This window comes from Ascidiella aspersa, chromosome 5, assembly GCF_963924565.1.
Source record: "Ascidiella aspersa chromosome 5, kaAscAspe10.2, whole genome shotgun sequence".
NCBI classification, from domain to species: Eukaryota; Metazoa; Chordata; class Ascidiacea; order Phlebobranchia; family Ascidiidae; genus Ascidiella; species Ascidiella aspersa.
In genome coordinates, this window is record NC_139451.1 from 5,408,973 (window position 1) to 5,422,104 (window position 13,132).

The 13,132-nt window shown below is 36.2% G+C and overlaps 1 protein-coding gene across 1 annotated transcript in view; it reads left to right on the forward strand.

Annotated features, from left to right (window-relative positions):
* The window catches only part of LOC146141584 (5-hydroxytryptamine receptor 1A-like), a 33,746-nt gene that overhangs the window by 10,246 nt on the left and 10,368 nt on the right, over positions 1-13,132 (forward strand). The window lies entirely within an intron of this gene.

Consider the following 13,132-nt stretch of genomic DNA (forward strand, 5'->3'; position numbering starts at 1 on the left):
ATATGAAAAATTTTCTTTGGTTCAAGTCAATGTGGGTAAAAACCTGAATAAACCAAAATGTAAACTTGCCTTTTAAAATATAAAGTAAATTGTTGTTCTACGTTTGTCAGATCGGCAAAAAATATTTTTTTAAGTTTTTCAAACGTACTGCAAAGTTTTTTTATTCTTATGTTATTTTAATTTCTTAATCAACTTTTATAAAATGTTTTTTTTTTCATTTTGTTTTCAATTTCCTAATATGAATTAGACATTTATCAGCATTTCAATTTTTCGCGTACAGGCTGCGATCCGCCCGTTTATTCCCTGTACTAGACATTCGTGTTGTTGTAAACATGTCGTTTAGCAATTTCTTACAAATTCATTATTTAACCAAAACTATGTCGCCCATGTGTCGCGTATTACGACTTTTAGGCGAAAAAGCTTGGTCGTTTGTTTTGCTGGTTAAACGCTGTAAACAAGCAATTTGACAGAAGCCCAATGGCACGTGTTTTGCCAAAAAATACACCTGTTAGTTACGTGGTTAATTTCTCCAGGGATTGGCCACAATTTTGCGTTCACATGGCCTTTTCTAAAAAGGTTGTAAACATGTTTTTGTAAAGGGACAAAGTCGGTAATTAGGTTATACCTTAATGGCAACACAGCGGAATACAACAGTTGCCTTTCAGCCATAATTGTTTGCCAAATTGTATTTAAAAATCTCAAAAACAGGTAAATCTCAAACAAATTGTGTTGTGTAATTCAATGCAATTTGTTTTTATATAGTGCCACCTGATTACCCTATTTAGACGAATACGGCCATTGTCAAAGTTTTATTTACGAAATTGTTATCCCTGTTTGACAATTTTTAAAATACCGCTTCACAATCACACATAGGTGTACAACAATTATGATCTGGCCCTTCTGAAGGCGCTTTTTAATCAACGCTAACAGCTTACGTATCATAGTAAACTGGTATCCATGGCAGACTCCCCTAATCTGTATTCCCATCTATTTATCAATTTTTTGTGCATCTGATTGATCTTTACAATGAATTTTAAAGCCAAAACGGCGTAAGCTTCACACTCGACAAAGGACTCTCTGCGCACCGTATGAACAATTTTATTTTGTTTTTTAACTACGGATCAAAAGTGGATGTGAAAAAGATAAATCACCTATCCACTTGGGAAATAGAGTAAATGATTCATCAGCGATAAAGTTTAAAGGAAATTGTAAAAAAGTAAAAAAAATGCTTGAACTTTAGGCAAAGTTCAACTTTACTTTCTGCTGACTATAATTAATTAATAGGGATGTTATCTGTTTCTGGTTATAACTTAACGGTATGTTAGGATAAATGGACTAATTTGAACGTTATTAATTTATAATGAAGATGCCTTTCAGTTTTACCCAAGGCCTTTCTTATCACATTAAAATTCAACCATGACTATATGCTAAAAAAAGTTGAGTGCTTTGAGAAAAAAAAACATATTGATTTGCCAAACCGAAACAATCTCATGCAAACGAACCATCCATGCTATTCAAGAGAAACACTTTGCGCAATTAATTAGCGGTAGCTGGCATTGGCAGAGGATTAAAGTTTAATCTCTTTGCCAATCCCGTGCACCGCCAAATTTTTTTTTATCAACAACTCAACCGGTACTTGTTGAATTTGAAAATTTATTGCCATGAATATTTTATGAGGATTTGTAGGTAAAGGGTCGTCTGACATCGACGTTTGTCGCAGCAATATGCGAAGATGTGTTTTGTATGTCATTAAACTTGTGTCCTTAAGATTTGTCGATTTCTAGGTCTTACATTTCAGAGTGTGTCGTTTTCTCATTTTCAGTGTTGTAAATAAGTCTGACTTTAGTCAGACGAAACGTTTTATAACAAAAGAAATTACCAGAGGAGCTATTTGGAATAATGAAGGAATAGTGGATCCAAAAATATCCCATTTACCCATATTTTAAAAGTCGACAATTTATGGTTTAAAGACAGATTTCTTTAAGCCTCAGACAAGTCTTTTAAAAAATAAATTGGGTCCAAGTTAAGTCCTGCAAAAACAACAAGTTAAGTCCCGGTCCAGGTTATCAGTTGCCGAAGTCAAGTCCCAGTCTAGTCATTATTAGAGATAGTTAACTACAAGTCAAGTCAATGTCATAATAATAAAACGTTAAACTAATGAAGTAGGTAAACTCACCCTATTATGAGCAATATCTTAACTTTAGGTAACAAAACGTAATAAACAGCACGAAAATTGTTTTACGTAAAAATATTAAGATAAATTGCGAAATTATTTTATAAAATATTTAATGAAAACAAGTTATTTGACAAAATGAATAAAGTCCAAGTCAATTCATTGGGACAAAATACTTAAGTCCAAGTCAAGTCATTTGTCCAGACGACTTCAGTCAGGTCAAGTCATTTGAAAACAGTGATTTAAGTGCACTTAAGTTAACTTCATCAACTGAAGTCATTACGACACTGCTAACTTTACAGAAATGTGTCTTACTTCTTTAGTTTGTTTGATTTTCCACAAAACAACAATTCTAAATGCGAACCAATCAGTTTCAAGTAAATGTCCACAAAATCATCGTCACTATTTTTTAAACATACAATGAAGTGCGCTAATTTTAAGCTTTATGCGTCTGACGTTAATGGCCTATTTAAAAAATTGTCTGACGTTTATGACGTCATAAAATAAGGAAATACCCTAATCGTAAACAGCCAATTTAACGTTAAACAAAAGCCAATTTGGGGCAGATTCTTACAAACGAAATAGTTCCAAAAGAGATTTTTTGAACGTCAAAAAAAGTTTATTTCTCAAAGTGAAGCGTTATTTTTTTATTTATTATCTTTAACGGCTAGGATTTATTTTTTAAACGAGGTTATAATTATTGTATTTTTTAAATGGCGAAGGTTTACTTCGTTTTCGTTTGTTTTCTGTTTATTTAACCCGTGAACATAGAATTTCAATATTTTTGAGTATAGCTTGGGAGAACACATCGGTTTTCTTTAATTGATACCAGACGAAAGAGTTCCAAAAGAGTTTTTTTATATGGTTACCATTGTTTAAAGATTGATAAATCGCACCACTTTTTCTAAATATCACGTTGGCCAGCGATTGTCCAGATGGCTGACCTCCACTCTTATCTCTTATCTCGGTTACTGTAGCTTTGACCTTTGGGCCGAGATAAGGACGAAATTTAAGTCGATACAACGTCGTCCTTTAGGGATAAGACAGTTTTTGTGATACTGCGCTACCATTGTTGCGAGTATTGTGCAAATTTACTCATCAAAACTCAAAAATGAAGTTCTAGCCCAGGAGTCACCAAACTCAGAAATTAGTTCTATCGGTCCGCGGCAAGTATCATAAATCAAGATAAAGTACAGTTGAAATGTTGGCGAATGCAATTCCAGACTGAATTTTGATGACATTTTAAACTAAAGGCCAATTTAGTAAAGCTCACTACAGTTTTTTGTTGCATAGTTAATTGTATTTCCCTTATTTACCGATACAAAATTTGATAAAGTTCGACAAAAAATGTATATCCTGGCCCCGTGATCGGGCTTTAGAGTTATCTTGTCTTTTATGAAAAAAGTCAATATTCTAGTCTAATTTCCTTGTCGGCATCGTCCCATCTTCTAATGTAAATTGACGAAAAAGTAAAATAATGGCAAAAAAATTTGAATTTTGTTTGAAAAAAAAGTCATAATCTGTGTAAAAAAAACTTTACTTTTAAGAACGAAACAAAATGTCGACATTCTAGTCGAATCTTCTTGTCGGCTTCATCCCATCGCCTAATGCCTAAACAAACGGTTCAAATTTCTCGGGAAATTGCTCGACAAACATTACGACGGGGCGCACGTATATTTGACTAAAAATTATCAATATTAAGATGCCTTTACAAGTGCGCCGTGTTTTTCACAAGGAGAAACTAACGATGGTTCTTTCAAGTACCAATGTTGTAAACACGTCATTTTAAAATAACTTCGAAGTCAAATCACGAGTCCAAGTCTTTTTCAAAAACACAAGCTCAAAAAATAGCAAGATAAGTCCAAGTCAAGTCATTATTTGAACAAATCATCTCCTAGTCGAACCACAAATATAGTAAGAAAACGACAAACCATTAAAATTGGTAAACTCGTCCGATTATGAACAATAATTCAACTAAAAAAGTAACCAAACAACAACACGTAGCAATCTAATGGTTTGAAGTGCAAAAATAAAGATATATAACCCAATTTAAATAAAATTCTTGTTGATAACACTTAATTTCAACCCAAGTCATTTGACTCAAAAGAATTCAGTCAAACTCAAGTCATTTGTCTAAAAGATTTCAGTCACGTGATGCGATTTTACCACTGTAAGTGAAGTCAAGTCATTTTACCCAAACTACTTAAGTCAAGTCATTTGTAAACAGTTACCTTGTACCTAAGTTTAGTCCTGACTTAAGTCATAGCAACTCTACTCATTTTTGTCTCCTGTTTTAGTAGATTTCTCTTCTGATATTTAGGAGATAGATAGTGCCGTCTTCTTTGCTTGTTCAGTTTGTCGCCGAACCTCAAAGGTATAAACAAGCTTTGACAGCATAAACAGCGTGTCTACGTGAGAATGCCGGGCTATAGCGGTCCAAGTGTATTTTCTTCTTTGCTACGGCCAATTTACGGAAACCCGATACGGTCGAAGTATATTCGGGGGCACTTAGCTTAGCGCACTATGCGTGACGTCACAACTATAGGCAGGCGAAACCACTTAATTCCCAGCGGCGGTGTAACGCGCTTTATACGACGCTTGTAATGTTGAACTGTATATGACATGCCTTTGGCGGCCGTAATGGGGTAACCTTTGGGATTGGACTTGGGTTAATTGTGAATTATGTAATGCTTTAATGCAGTGGTTTTCAACCGGGGTGCCGCGGCGCCCTTGTGTGCCACAATTTGAGAATTTTTAAGAATCTGAATTTAAGCTTCTTACAACTGTCTGTGTACGATTATTATATCAAATGACATTTTCTTGCATGTTCCAAGCTAATTGTGTTGTCCCAGTTCCATTTATAGCGACATTTCAGTAAAATACTCAACGAAAACTACAGCCTGTGTGCCGAAAATCATCTATTTATTATTTATGAGGGGTGCCGTGAGCCATGAAAGGTTAACAATCACTGCTTCAATGTATCATTTTCCATTCAACGCTTTGGTATTATTAGTTGGAATGCAACAAACCTGCAAAATCATAGCGGCGGTATAAAGAACTTTGTACAACTCTTGTTATGTTGAGCTGTATATGACTTCCCTTTGGCGACAGCAGTCGTATGATGAACCGTTTTGATTAAACGTGAGTTATTTGCGATTTATGTTAATGCTTCAATGCATTAACTGCCGTTGTACACCGTAGTGTTATTATCAGTTGAAATTTAGCAAACCGCACAATTCCAGCGGCGGTCTAACGCACTTTGTACGACCCTTAATTTTGAACTATAAGACATGCCAGAGTCAACCACACTCGTATGACGAGCCGTTGGGATTAGACTAAGGTTAATTGCGAATCATGGTAATTATTTAATGCATCATCGGCCGTACGAGGATGTGGTTTTATTACTTGGAATGTAACAAGGCCAACACTAGCACTTGGATTTGGAACGGATGCTGTGTAACCCAGTGGTTCTTAACCTTTTTTGTACTGCGCCCACTTTGGTAATTGCCCTGTGCCTTGCGCCCCTTTTATATAATTATAAAACCAAATACGCGTAATTTTTTTTGCGTTTCGCGCGATTAACTTGGTTTAGTTGCATACTACCCCACCGAATGGTTCGAGAACAACGCGTTTCTTAAATTACTTGAACTACGACGTTACTTGCAAAGTCCAAAGTAAGAATTGTTATGTACTTTTTAAATTCAGCACAAAGGCGATATTCTATGGTTTCTTGCGTCGTGTGACTCATAACTTTACAGTCCAATTTTTGTTAAATTATACTACAAATGCCGTTATTTTTAATATTTGAATCCATATTCGTCACGTATCATTTTAATTGAAGTTTTGCCAATTTAAGCAAATAAACCCAAGTTTGTTTCGCTAAAATCAAATTAAACTGGATTTTAGCTACGCAAGTTCGTTCGAGAACAACAGGTGTTTCTAAGAACAATTGTTTTATGACGTAACTTTGTGACGTCATTCCAATGCCCCAAACTCAAAAACAAATATCCTGGATCCGCCCATGTTTTCGTAGTGGCTTTAAGTGGGTCTTCAGTAGCTTTGAAAAGAGTATTTTGGGCCGCGACAAAGGGATGAAAGTAGAATAATTGTCTTACCGGAACGCAGCAACATTTTGCATATGACATCATGATGGGGCGTCTAAAGTAACCGCCAGAAACCTGACGTTATCGTTTGATATATCATCATCGGTTAATGGCCATTGAATTGATGTTAACATGTCACGATACAAAGCTAAATTTGTTATTTCTTGTAAATTCGTGAACCATTTTTTGCTAATCGTTGCAAAAAAATTTGGTTGAACTGACGTTGCCAGTGTAGGGGAAATATATATTAAAAATATCTGATCCTATGTTTCACTCTGTTGCTTTTAACTTTGAGTTTTATTGTTTTAATTTTGGGAACCATTTGTTACTAAACATTGCGAAAAAATGCTAACTTTACCACATTTTGCCAAAATTTGCAAGGAATAACTGCTACTGTGTAATAGTGGAATGACTGACTTGACAAATTGCAAAAATGTGAAAAGGTGCTAAAGTGAAAGGTGAGTTCGAACCTCGCCGCAGACTAAGTTTTTTTTTAGCCTGCCTTGTTTGCATCATTTTTCGACAGATTCGATAGGTGTGTGATGACTTTTCTGTGTACTTGTGATACGTAAGCCGTAATCGTTGGTCACAGCTTTAGAATGGACTAAATCACATTTGTTAAACACATATATGTGTACATCTTTCGTTGAAGGCTGCATTATGTTGCTGTAGATTTTTGTGCCTACCACTTTTCGACGATTTGAAGTATCAAACAGACGCCGAAAACACATTTTTCCTACACGCGTGTTCGCTGTAAATTTCTCCCTAGACACATAAGCCTAGCTAAGATCTGCCGGCAAACTTTAATCCCAACCCGGTGCTAAATAAGTGCAAAGCTGAGCCGCTTTTTGTTTATTGCCTATCAGGTTTGCGGTGTTGCGCCAATACCCGTGTTTTATGGGAGATTTCTCCCTTGTAAATATAGCAGTTGGAGGCCTTCAAATCCTTTCCATAAGCACTCTAAGCACAAAAGGTGTTAGGTGCTTCCTGTAAAAATCTCCTTTTAATGAACGTGATTACTGCGCCATTCGACTGAAATAAAGGCAGGGCTTGACTGACCATTTAAGCACAATAAGCACGTACACGTGCTTAGGGCACCAAGGGAAAGGGGGCACCACAGAAACTTTTATAGTCGAATTTTTAATGGTGCCTCGGATTTTAATCAAATAATCGGATCTTTTATGAAATAGAGTTGGTCAGACGACTCATAACTCAAAAATGGCTCGGTTGAAATAATTTTTTGCTTATTTTTCTTTCTTAAGTATTACCTCTTTATATATATTTTCGATAGACAATATCTTGCGTGGTTTATTGTGTTTATACTTTAAATGGCACATATAGGGAATCGAAGTCTTTAGTGCTTAGCGCCTTTAAAAGGCATGACCCGGCTTAAATGAAAGGCGACAAAACGGCTCGGATCATTGATTGTCAACCGATGAATTATACTGCCTTACTGCAACATTTGACGTAAATAAGCAACGTCAAGGACGCAAAAGCATTCGTACGAGAGTGTGCACTTTAATACAAGAACTGCGATCTGACTCTTCAGATGTTGCACTGCTCGAAAAAACCTTTATATGAATATTCTTTGGACTTTCCTGTCTTAATCCAAGTCAACAAACACATCAACTGGTTGGTAGCAATTAAAAGTAAAACACAGTAGAACCAAAAGCAACATTCGCCACGCGAGTAAATGTAGGTTTAAAGTCATTGGGTAAAAGGTATAGGTGTAAAAAAGTGGACTATCCTACTGCCCAAGTCTTGAGAAACCTTCTTATTCTGCACATTTAGTTTGCACTTTATTTATCAACTGTTATTAAAGAGTCCTTTAAAGCAGTCGTTCCCAACCGGGGGGTCGCGACCCTCCCACCCAACCAAATTAAAAAAAAATCGGTTTAGAATAGTGAAAGTCTTGTGAGATTGTTTTGTAATAGAACAAAAACTGGGGATCGCGTCGTTTTTTTGAAATCTAGAAAGGGGGTCGTGACAAAAACGGTTGGAAACCACTGCTCTCAAGGCTTCCGAAAGCAAAATAAACTATAGCTAAAAGTTTCCGATGTCCACGCCCATTTCATCCTCTAAATTGCAGACATTTGTTAGATTGCTGTGTTTTTTAACACAGCAAATTTTTGTGATGACTGGATCAACTATGGAGCATAGTAGATGTTGTAGTAAGACGAAGAAAAAGTATCTAACCACGTACAGAAGTAGATAGCATTTTGCCAACGTTTAGAATCAATTTTAAGACAATGGCTGGATCTTGTAGTTAGACGCAAAACCCATACACAAGAAAGCAGCATTTTGAACATTTCGAATATCTTTTTAGTCATTTTCAACGTTTTTTCAACAAAGGTTTAAATTAATTGTTTATTATCGACCTCACGGTTAGATATAAGCTCCGATCTGAAAATGATGTCGATAAGTGTTTCTGATTTTATGGCTTTTTTTAACAACATAAATGTCGGCCGCGTCCGCAAGCGTCTATACTGTAAGCTTTGTACGAGCTAATCCCCATACAGATGTGCTTGGCATTGTGTTGGGACTCTTCAATAGATTGTGACTCAGAGTGGGCTTTTCATAAACACCAGGTTGCCAAATCTATTGTATAGGCTGTATATACAAACGTTGTACACAGTCCGATTTTTGACCCATAAAGTTTTCATATGAACATGATTTTTAAAGCAACTGAATAATGTTTTCATTAATTTATTAAATTTGGCCTTTTTCAAAGTTGAAATCGGCACATCAAGCAATGCAAAATGGAAATTTATAAGTAATACTAACCGAAATATTGTAAATAATAATTGTCTTGGCTGTCTTAGATAAATACCGCAAATACAGTATATTGTAATAAATCGTATATATATAGCGCAATAAGTATAGTGGCGTTACATTTGTGAGGCAGAAATCAGGCTAATATTTTTACCGTTAGCCTACCGCTAAGCGAACCCCTTTTAAACTGCAATTTTTTGCCAAATTTCATTCATAATGTAAATCACTCCTATCTAACTGTTTTATATTAAAAATAATAAAAACGCAAACGCAAACGTATGTTTTTTGCACCTGGTGCGAACTTTTTTAATGTTATTTAGGTGCAGCCATTCAGCTGTGAAGTGAATAATACTAGTCTTTTCAAGCTGCAAATGCGTCAAGTTTTTGTTTAATGTAAAAGTTCCAATTGAAACCAAAGGGCTTTTTACGCTCATTTACGCGCACAGCGGTTAGCTCGAGAACCGTACGCTTCTTAGGATATTCGAATCATTACGCCACGCTATGACGTAATATGTAAAGTCATATCTTACTTGTTGTTTTCTGCCTTACACAATGATTGAAAGTTTTAGTCCCAAGTAGCGAAATTAGCCCATAAATCAAACACTTTTACCCCATATAGCTCAGAAAACACCTAAATCACCCCCACTTTTCTTCTCATTTTATTGTTTTTTCGCAAGCGCCAAAAAAACATGTCGCCATTAGCCTCAAAACACGACAAATTGTTTTGCGCACTACCTCCATCCATCTTGGCTCAAAGTATGGGAAAGTTTAAAACGCCTTCATTAAAGTTTTGAGAAAGTTTCGAAAACAATTTTCGCCCAAAGTCTTTGAAAAAGTTGCACGAAACGACATGATGAATTCGATCTGTCTTTTATCTCGCCTGCCCATTACTCGAAACGTCAAAATATGAATTTATCAGAAAGGTTTCGACAGACCGCAAATACCTGGCGCGGCCAAAGCCAGTCATCTTAGCAGGCAATCTGCTGTAGCTTTGGTGTCCGGTTACATCCAGAAATAGCCGGATCAATCAATTGATCAGAAACTCGGTCAATTCTTGCCAGACGAAACGCGCACGCTGCGACCCGGCATTTCACTTTTGACGAATTACCTCGAATTCTTGTGAGAAGTTTTTCGTGATTTGGGTGATCGCTATAGTTGCAGGATTTTTCTCCCAGACAATTGACGCTCCGGCGATCCCGAATTTTGTGTTTGAAATGCCGACTTTCGTCAACGCTTTTTAAATTTTTTTTTTAGAAAGGTGTTTTTGTCAATGCTTTTCATTTTGTTGATTTCGAATTTGGGGGAAAATAAAAGCAGTGTTGTAATAATTAAGTGCACTTAAGTTACTGTTCAAAAATGATTTGTCTTGACTTAAGTCTTTTGTGTAAAATGAGTTGACTCATTGAGTCAAAATGGTTGGGTTGATAATATGGTTTTCATTTGACAGTTTATATTAAATTGAACTGTTCATCCCGTATAATTTTATTTTTAAATCTGTGATTTGAATTAACTTGCTCTAATAATAATTGGACTTGAATTGGGCATTTTTATTTATTCGATTTAGACTTAAGTTATTTCACAAATGACTTGACTGGGATTTCGGTAATTTCAAAACGTGTTTACAACACTGTAGAAAAGAACCCTAAAAACCTATATAAAAGCTTTGAGGGGGTATGGCCGCGTGACACCCCTTAGAACCGCCCCTTGTCCCTGCCTCCCATATTTCGTCTTAAACTGCCCCTTCTGTTGCTCCTGCTGTCTGTCGTCAGCTTTACCGGCCTCTATTTGTTCAAGGCTTAGTTTTTGCGACGGTAAACCTATCTTTGTCGTGAGAAGATTCCGCCTGCGTAACATGACGTCATACTGCCAAAGCCCTGCCGACATTCGACCAAGAACGTCTAATACTTGACATTTTATTCCGATACGGATATCCGATATTTTGGACAAATATTATCGCGATCCGATACCATATGACGTAATTACTATATGCTCAACTAGGCAAAAACGATATAGTTAAAACTTAAAAGTATTTTTTCTAGGTTATTATGACAAAATTTGATTGTGAGATAAAATGTTAAGTTGTTAACCCAAGAAATTTTGTAAAATTACGTTTCAAAATAAAATTGCCGATACTACCACTTGCTAGCATCGGGTATCGGCTTAGATCCGATATTTTTGTACTTCACTACATACGACATACCTTGTAATGCTTCCTTCAAGTAAAATAATGTTTGTTATATAAAAAAAGGGTGTATTTTTGTGGAACCCAAAACCATCGGCAGCAGGTTTCTGCTTGTCGATCACAATTCCGCTGAAAGGTCTATAAACATTCAGAGATCTATTTGAATAGGTGCGGACGTGTTTGTATAAAAAAAAATTCAAAAATTGTTTGGATAGACGTCATTCAACAAGTAGACTTGAGAAACACCTGCTGTTTGCGTCCAACAAATGTAAATGAAATGCAGTCTAATTGTTTTTCAATCAAACTCTATTCTTTCGCTAAATTCAATCCATTTCGTACAAAGTTCAAATCCACTTTAACAAACTACTGAAACCCCAAATTTTATCACGATACAGTCCACGCACCCTAATTTAATAACCCTAGTTTAAGATCACTTTTAGGCGCCACGAAATGTTTAAGATTACTATAAGGCGCCACGAATATTCTATAAATAGCCGCAAACAACATTGATTGTCCAACGATTTGTACAGCACGACGTTGATAAGAGAGATGAAGTCATTCCGCCGAAAAAATTCAAACCTGGCACATTTTGCGAAATTTGTATGGCATCTTGAACTTTCGTTAACCACATAAACGTTAGTTTGGCAATGTAACCATGCAAATCGACATCTATAGCGCATCAAAATGGCATATTATGTCACAACTGTCAGGTGATTAAGGTGCATTTCCGTCAGTCTGTAGTCTCCAGAAAAGATAAAAACTTTGAAAGTTTGTCAGCTTAAAAGCTCTCGCGGTTGTTTCGATCGACGCGCACGTCTAACTGGAGTGCTATCTGCGTTCTAAAACCCGCAAATTGTGCCGTTTTGCGTTAAAGGATTTCATAAAAAAATTGGAAAGAATATTCAAGATCGAAAACGGTACATTGCGCTTGAAAGAAAAAGCGAAAATACAGAACGTTGAATGTCAAAACTTGATTGCATCTTTTAGGTTGCACGGCTTTTCTGTGCATATACATAATTGGACCAAAAAAACACAACCTGTCAGTTGATTGACCTGACATGTGCGCGGAGACAGCGCAAAGATCTTATCTAAAACTGGAGTAAGCCGTTTTGAATGTAGCGCTGTCTAGTTTTGACCGCTAGGGAGAAGAACTGTCTGTCTGGGTAGAAAACCTTAGGTTATACGACAAAGCACTTGACATAACAGTAGGGCCTCCATTATACACACACATGTACACAAAAGAATGGAGACGGCTTCGTACTGTTGACCATAAAATCCCTGGAAATGTTTTGTAGTATTTGGCCGGATTTTCAAGGATTCAAACTACTTTAACTATCGGGCGTTCGTTTCCGTTACCGATATTTTTCCTGTTATATTATCGTGATACTAATACCCAAAACTTATTTCGATTCCGATACCCGATATTTTATTCCGATACTGATACCCGATATTTTATTCCGATACTGATATCCGATATTAAAGGTATTTTTTTGAGTTTGTATGGTAAAAATACACTTTGGTGTAAGCTTAGTTTGTTAAATGGTTGTTATTTTTACTAAATCAAACTCTAATCTAAAAAGCATATAGAAATGCCGTGGGGAATGTCAAGCATAGCTGTAACGTTTGGCCTAAGTTTCAACAACACAAATTAAGTACAGAAATGCTTGCCCTGTTATACTCAAATAGATTCTGTTCACGGAAATTTGTTCTAACGAAGTTAAGCCGACGCCAAATTTTTCGTGCCCCGTCGATTTTCTCATTGTGACAGAGCCTTATGTAACAAATGGATGCCTTTTGGGCTTAAATCGCAGACGTGGCCTGAATTTGCACGTGTTTTGAATATAGGGTCTTTGTTAATAACAAAACTAAGAACGCAGATTGCACTCCCGTAAGGCGTGTGCG